Source organism: Pterocles gutturalis, unplaced genomic scaffold (genome assembly GCF_000699245.1).
Source record: "Pterocles gutturalis isolate BGI_N339 unplaced genomic scaffold, ASM69924v1 scaffold1424, whole genome shotgun sequence".
NCBI classification, from domain to species: Eukaryota; Metazoa; Chordata; class Aves; order Pterocliformes; family Pteroclidae; genus Pterocles; species Pterocles gutturalis.
In genome coordinates this window covers 1-6,927 of record NW_010135324.1, presented here as the reverse complement: position 1 = coordinate 6,927, position 6,927 = coordinate 1, and the positions used below count along the sequence as shown (strand labels likewise).

Here is a 6,927-nt window from a genome sequence, read left to right as displayed (position 1 = left end):
CGCGAAAGTGCCTTCATTGATAACACTCTTGTAGTCAGTATTTTCTATTGGAAAACTCTAGGTTGATTTTATGCAACTTGGATGTGTAGCGGAAGGACTGTGTCTCCAAAACTTTGTCCACTTTTCTTGACTGTGTTAGACTAGATGATACAAGATAGTGCTTCTCCATTTGCCACTATTTGTTGACTTAAACAGAATTCATTAGAAGTGTTCTAATTTTGAGGTTTAAGTGCCATGTGTACAGGTGTCTTTGTCCAAAATGAGTTTAGCAGACTTCACCTGAACTCCAGATAGATGTCAGCTGTCAATCTGTGAATCAATCAGGTATTTCATTTAAGGCTTGATTTGTTGTTGTTGCGTTTTCGGGGTTTGTTTTGTTTTGTTATAGCATCTCTGCTTTTTTGTAGTGATGAAGAGTCATATTGTGTTCAGGACTAGTGTGGATTGGTTGTCTAATTGTCCCAGGATTAAAAGTACAGCAAACTTTCAGCCATCCTTTCAGATCTTAACTATCTCCATGCTACTTTCCATTGTAGAAAGAACCTGAATGTAAGAAAAAGCTGAAGGAAGAGTAATCTGAAGAGGCTGTGGTTCCTGAGGTACGCTGTTTTTGAAAACAAGTGCATGCAAAGTGCTCTACACTGAGGCCTGTGCTTTCCTTAGCAGAGTGACAGTGCCAGGGTTTGCACCAGGCTCAGTAAACCAATACAAGCTCATCTATCACAGCGGAAAAAGCACCGCAGGAGCCCATGGTCTGTAAACCAATACAAGCTCATCTATCACAGCCGAAAAAAGCACCGCAGGAGCCCATGGTCCCTCTCCCTCCTCATCCATCTCTGCTCCTCCTGTGCCAGCCATCCTGTGATCCCTTTCCTCTGGTCGTGGAACTTGTCATATATCAGAGCCTCCAGCCCCTCTTGCAGCAGCCACATGCTAAATGAAGCAACTACATTTTCAGAGAACTGGCAGTAAATTATGCTTGCTTGATGTTAGAAATACACCTCCTACTTTACAGAAATAAAAACTGTAGGTTGTCACATCTAACGTGCCAGACAATTTTGATTTCAACAGTTCAGAACTGGAGAATGATTTTGTTTTAAAGCAGCCTCAGGCTGAGCCATGCTCAACTGTTCTTTGGAAGTAGGGGGGTTCTAGAACAAGGAGATGGAGGAATAAACAAATTGTTAACTTTCAGTGGCCAGCAATCTACCTGCCAACAGTACTATATGGGTTGCTTAAAGAACTGTTTTGTTAGTTTCTTATCTAACCTCCATTTCCTTTTTTCCTTTCTGTAATGTTAAGTGCTGCATCCAGAGCTGTATTCAGGACAATGTGCAGAGCAAAGGAAGGGAACAGTTACTCTGTTAACTGTTGTACTTTTGCCCACTGCGCTTCTTTTAAGCAGGTGCTGTAATGCAATTGGTGTTTGTCACCTCCACCCAATGAGCAGAGAACCTGAGGCATTTATAGGTTTTCTTCTAGTTCTAGTAGCAAGGTTAGAGAACAGTATTGCACGCATTATTTTTTCTTCATTTTTTTCTAATGTTGGACCTTTATTCTGTTTGTTTGTTTTATATGCTTGTGGTGCTGCCATGTGATCTGGAAAATGCTCAGCTGAGCAAACTGCTCAGAACTTAGTGTAGTGTTTGATATTTTTATGGTTTAAATGAAAATGATGGTGCTTAGCATACTTTTAAATGCAATTAGGATTTGGCTGTGTTTATCTGGCTAATATTCAGAACATTGAGACAACATGCACCAGTACGGCAGGTTTATATTCAGCTTTGCAAATCAGGAAGAGCGCTGTAAGAGGAAATAGGGGGTTAAGTAAGGGGGAGTTATAAAGAGCCTCTGAGAACAGGTTTACAGAATCATTGATTGCACATGAACAGAGATTGCTATAACTTGTGGTTACGTGGGAAAATCACCATAAATCACTGTAAGATTCAGAATCTTGCAAATGCGTGCTCGGATCTGAACTGAAGAGGTTTTCAGTTTGCATAGCTGAGTGAGACATGACTGTGAGATAGCAGTGACTGGTTAGCATTTTAGAAGTTATCAAAAAACTGGAAGGAAAAAACACTTCCTAGTGTGTCTGGAACCACTAGGCACTGTAGTGTTCATAGAGGTTCCCATGACAGGAATTTTGAATTTACTTTATGGTGTCAGAAGGAGTAAAATAAAACTCTGTATCTATGTTTGAAAACAGTCTCAGTTTTAAGTCAGCCCAGCTGTACCCTGAGGCTGAAACATGGCCATGTTTTGGCAGCAGTGAAGACTGCCATATGTTGCAGTGATAAAGAAATTACACTGATGCCAATCTCTAAAGTCAGACTTAAATATCTAAGGGAGCATATTTGTAGCAATATAAGCTTATATAAAGAGAGAGAGAACAGAAGAGCCTGACAAATCTGTATTTAAGGATAAATTTTTCTGTCTCTCTAACAGTCGCCCACTTCGTAAATGTTGCAAGCCATAATTCACTATCGTTCTTGAGAGGAGTTGTATATAATACATAAATCCATTGCATTTCCCCATTACACAGAATTGCTTGCTGTCTAGCTCCCAGCTTCCAATAGCCATAGGACAATTCCATTCTTTGAATAAGTTCTTACTTATTGACTGGCTTGCAGTGAGCACATACTGGAAATCAATAGGAAGATTCTTTTTTCTAGCAGTCTTTCAGTCAGGCCTCTAAATGAGAGCACAGATGTGGAGACCCTGGATGTGGCTGGCAGCAAAATGACTTAGTCTTTCTTTTTTTAAGGTCAGTGTAGGCCGTTGGTTTGCAGCTCTCATGGGTGACTTCCAATGCTTTTAAAACCATCAATTACTTTGTTTTAGTGCCAGAAATATGTCAAGGATCTTTGAACACAAAACACTATTTGTATTCTTGATATGCACATAATAAAATCTATTGTAGGATCTATTCGTACAACGTGGTAGTTCCAAACCCCATCTACTGCAACTTAATGCAGAACAAAATATCCAATACAAAATACTGACCTTAATCATAAACCTTCTGTTTTCTGTTGTAAACACTGACACTGCTGTTTCTCATTGCTGAAGGAAGACTGCTACTGATCCATAATGCTGACTGTCTGAGTAGTTTTAACTTCACTCCATTTACCACTATCCTGAGACACATTTGTGAGATTGCTAAGAAGTTGCTGAGGACAGTGGATTCCACCGGCATCTACTTGTTTTCACCATTTATGTCCTTGAGCTCTTGAAGAAATTATCCAGAGATGCAATAAATTTGTTTTGAAGCAGAAGTTTTACTGCTGACCAGGGCCATAGTTTCCAGGCAAACATTTTCTTGCCCAGCAGTAATGGTGGTCTCCAAACTTCTATTTTCTTACTATATACCAGCTAAGTTCTTCTGTGTCTCCTGTGCCAACAGGTCCAGTTGACTTTGCAGTGAGGACACTAATTCATTTGCGTTCTTTGTGTATACAAGTCTTTCCATTTCCACTTTTTAAATTCTCACAGTATTTTGAAGCTGGAAAAAACACCATCTGTTTCTTCCTGTAATTTTTTTCAGAGACAGAGATCTCCTGAGAAGATATTAACTTCTTTTTATGGCCCTCCATCTCATCAGTCACATGTGAACACTTCCTTGTGTTATTCTGAAACTGACAGTTTAGGTCCAGGACCATTTCCACCATTGGTGTCAAGAAATGTAATGCTCTTCCTAATCCACATACATGCTCCTCAGTCAACCTCGACAGCTCAGCTTTACTAGCAAATGGCAGTGCCTGATTTTGTAATATTTTTTCAAACATATGAGAAAGTTCAGTGGACAGCAATTTTTTTAACAGAGGCAAAAGACACTGATACAACTAATGCAAATACATTAGCTGCTGAATGACTGGTAGATAGGAGGCCACGGATAAAATATGCATAAGATGTCAACATCTGTTGCTGCTTCAGACTGTTCTCACTAACTGAATCTTGTATTCTGTTGAACAGAACATTAATTTCTCCTACAAATCTGTTTGGACAATAGCATTGTGTTGATCAACAGCCTTCTTATCATCCAGTTTTGTATAGATACATCTTTTTTATTAATTGTACTAATCACATGGCTCACTGTGCCATTAAGTTTTTCTTTGGTTTTTCAAAACTGAAACCGCATGTTCTTTCCCAGGCAGAGGAACCTTGGTTTCTTGCAGATCTGCCTGTCCTTCTTTCAGTTTTTTCTCCTTGATTTGCAGACCTGTTTTCATTGTTTAAGGTTCACTTTTATTACTTGTGAATAGTTTACTGATTGTTTTCACTTCTTCCATGGTTTTGATTATATCAATATACTCTGCAACTTATTCCTGAAATGTCAGCTTTCTTTTAAGAGCTTCATGAATTTTCAATAAAAATATAGATTCCATTTTAATCTTGTGCAGTAGCAAGGTCTCCTTTTAGATGCTCAATCTCCTCAGTATCTTCCTTTTGGCAGCTGCTGGTTAACTTCAGGCTTCATTATGTTCTTTGGTCTGTGAGCACACTTCAGTGTACTCAGTCTTTCCTCAAGATTTATAGCATGTGAGAAACTGTGATAATTATTGATGTTCGTTGTTCTCCAGGAGAGTCTTGAAGGATTCTTGTAACTTAAGATTCTCTGTGTCTCCTTTCACAAGAGCAGTAATTACTCTTTCTCCAGTCAGAACAGACTACTTGGTATTGCCAGCTTCATGAGCTCTTTTATCAACTGCCCCAAATTGAAACGTTTTCGCTTCCTGCGAGTTCAACCAACTTCATCTCCCCCATTCTAAAAAGCTCCTGTCCATCTGCTCTGGTTTCTTTCATATGGATGGTGACCAAAAACACAGACTAGGATCAACTGGAATATGTATTTGTATAAGAAGCTGCAGTAGTTCTTTTTGCTGCCTCTCTTTCCAAGATTTGGTAGGCTTCATTTTTGCTGTGTACAGGTATTTCTTCCAAGCCTTTCACATTTACACCTTGTTTATGGGCTCATCAAACATCTTCAGTCTTTCTCCAGTGCTGGGAATGGGATCCAGAAGATCAAAAAGCTCTTCATCACGGATTTCCAGAAGAGAGGATTTTACAAAAAAAATCAGTATCAATCTGAGTTTTCCTAATATTTGATACAAAGTATTATATCTGGTAGCAAATCCTCTACCAAAGCATGTTCTTCACTGGGGCTTCCCTTAAATTGTGAAGGTCTTTCCAATACCAGTTTGACGATAAATTATCACCGTACAGTTGTACCATAACAACTTCATCCAAAATGTGACACACAACTCCTGTATGTATCAGTTGTCTGTGACACCTCCAGTGCAGACCCTAACTTCTTTTCTTGCTTGATCACAGTCTACAAAAGTGTTGGCACTCACTTTACATCCTGAGGCATTAAAAGGCCTGCACCACACCACCACCTAGATGTTCTTGCCCTTTGCGTTCTTTGTGTAGCCACTTCCCTGGAAGATCAAGGAAGCCATGCTAGGCCTCAGGGCCAATCTTGTAAGTGCTGACTGTCCCTCAATGTTTTTGCAGCCCCTCGAGCTCGAGCCAGCGTGCTGCTCATATTCTGTTCACCTCAGCTCCCAGCACTGCATCTCCTACAACTCTGCACTCCAGTTCCTCACAAGTTTCTAGTTACAGGGGCTCAGAAGTACCTGAATATAGGGAGACTCTGCTCATCACTTACCTTGTCATGTCCACACCATGCAGTGCAGCAAGATGTAGAAATGTTTAAGCTAACACTGATCAAAATAGCCCTGGAAGAAAAGGTAATGTGGCCACAACAGTTTTGTGTTGTATGTGAGTTGACTGGCCCTGATATGAAGCAGTGGCCCTGTCTTTATGCCTCTGTTTTGAAACAGAAATGGGTACTGCCTAGTATCACACTGCATTGGTACCAATCTGCTTGAAACTTGACTTGGAGAAGCTTTGCGTTACTGCACAAAAGGTACCATCTGGTGCTGTGCACTCTTTGAACTTTCAATTTTTTACTGTCTGCTCTGCAGATGTTGAATTGTGTTATTTCTAGATGGCTTTTGTCGACACCTTAAAGCAGAACAACTCACCTGTCATTAGGCTTAACTAAAGGCCCACACTCTGAAAAATGTTTTAGGGAATTGTCATCTGAAAAAGGCTTTAACTCCTCTGATGTGACACATATGTAAACTTTAATATGGAGGTATATTTGACATAGAGGCAGAGATTTTTGGGATCTACTAGTTTTGTATTAACTGTACAGATCAGAAAACAGGAACTAACTCCCAAGAAAATCCAGTAACAAGATGCGCACTCTGGTTAAAACTACAGCAATTATCAAAATAGTATTTCCCCCTATATATTAAAGCGCTGTCCAGTCTTGCTAAATTGTATGAGTGGCTCGCTAATCATTAGATTTGTTTTTAAATTCTCCTGAACGTTCTTCACAACCATGTGATCTCTTAGAGCATGGGGGAACAAAAGCTCCCACCACCACCTCACAGCTCCACGAGGCAAGGGTGAAAGGAAAGCGCTGTTACTGAGCCTCATCGCAAAGCCAGGCGCTGTGTCCCTGCCAAGATGGCATCTGGAAAAATACACGACTGCGGCATGCTTTATCTCAGAGAGGTATCCCTCCTTGCTCTTGCAATAAGGGTTTTAAAACGCCACATTAAAAACCTTAATAGGATAATAAGGCACTGATGCTGTAATACCTCTCAGATGTAGCACTCAGGCCCTGCCCCTGCAGTGGCCCTCCCCTCCTCTCCCTTCCCAGCCATATTTCTTGTCCTAAAATCCTCCTTCCCAATTCCCCATGCCTGACAGAGCTCCCGACCCCGCTGTCCCTGTGGTGGACCTGCTTCTCAGGTCCTCTGCCCACAACCTTACCGCTCCTTCAAGGGCTTGGCCAGGCCTTCTCCCTCAAGCCCTCCCGCAGGGCCGCGGCCCCGGCGGGCGGGAAGCCTGGGC

At 41.0% G+C, this 6,927-nt stretch overlaps 1 pseudogene; it reads right to left on the bottom strand.

Annotated features, from left to right (window-relative positions):
• Positions 1–3,795: 3,795 nt before the first annotated feature.
• LOC104467868 lies at positions 3,796–5,095 on the bottom strand (annotated as a pseudogene).
• Positions 5,096–6,927: the final 1,832 nt, after the last annotated feature.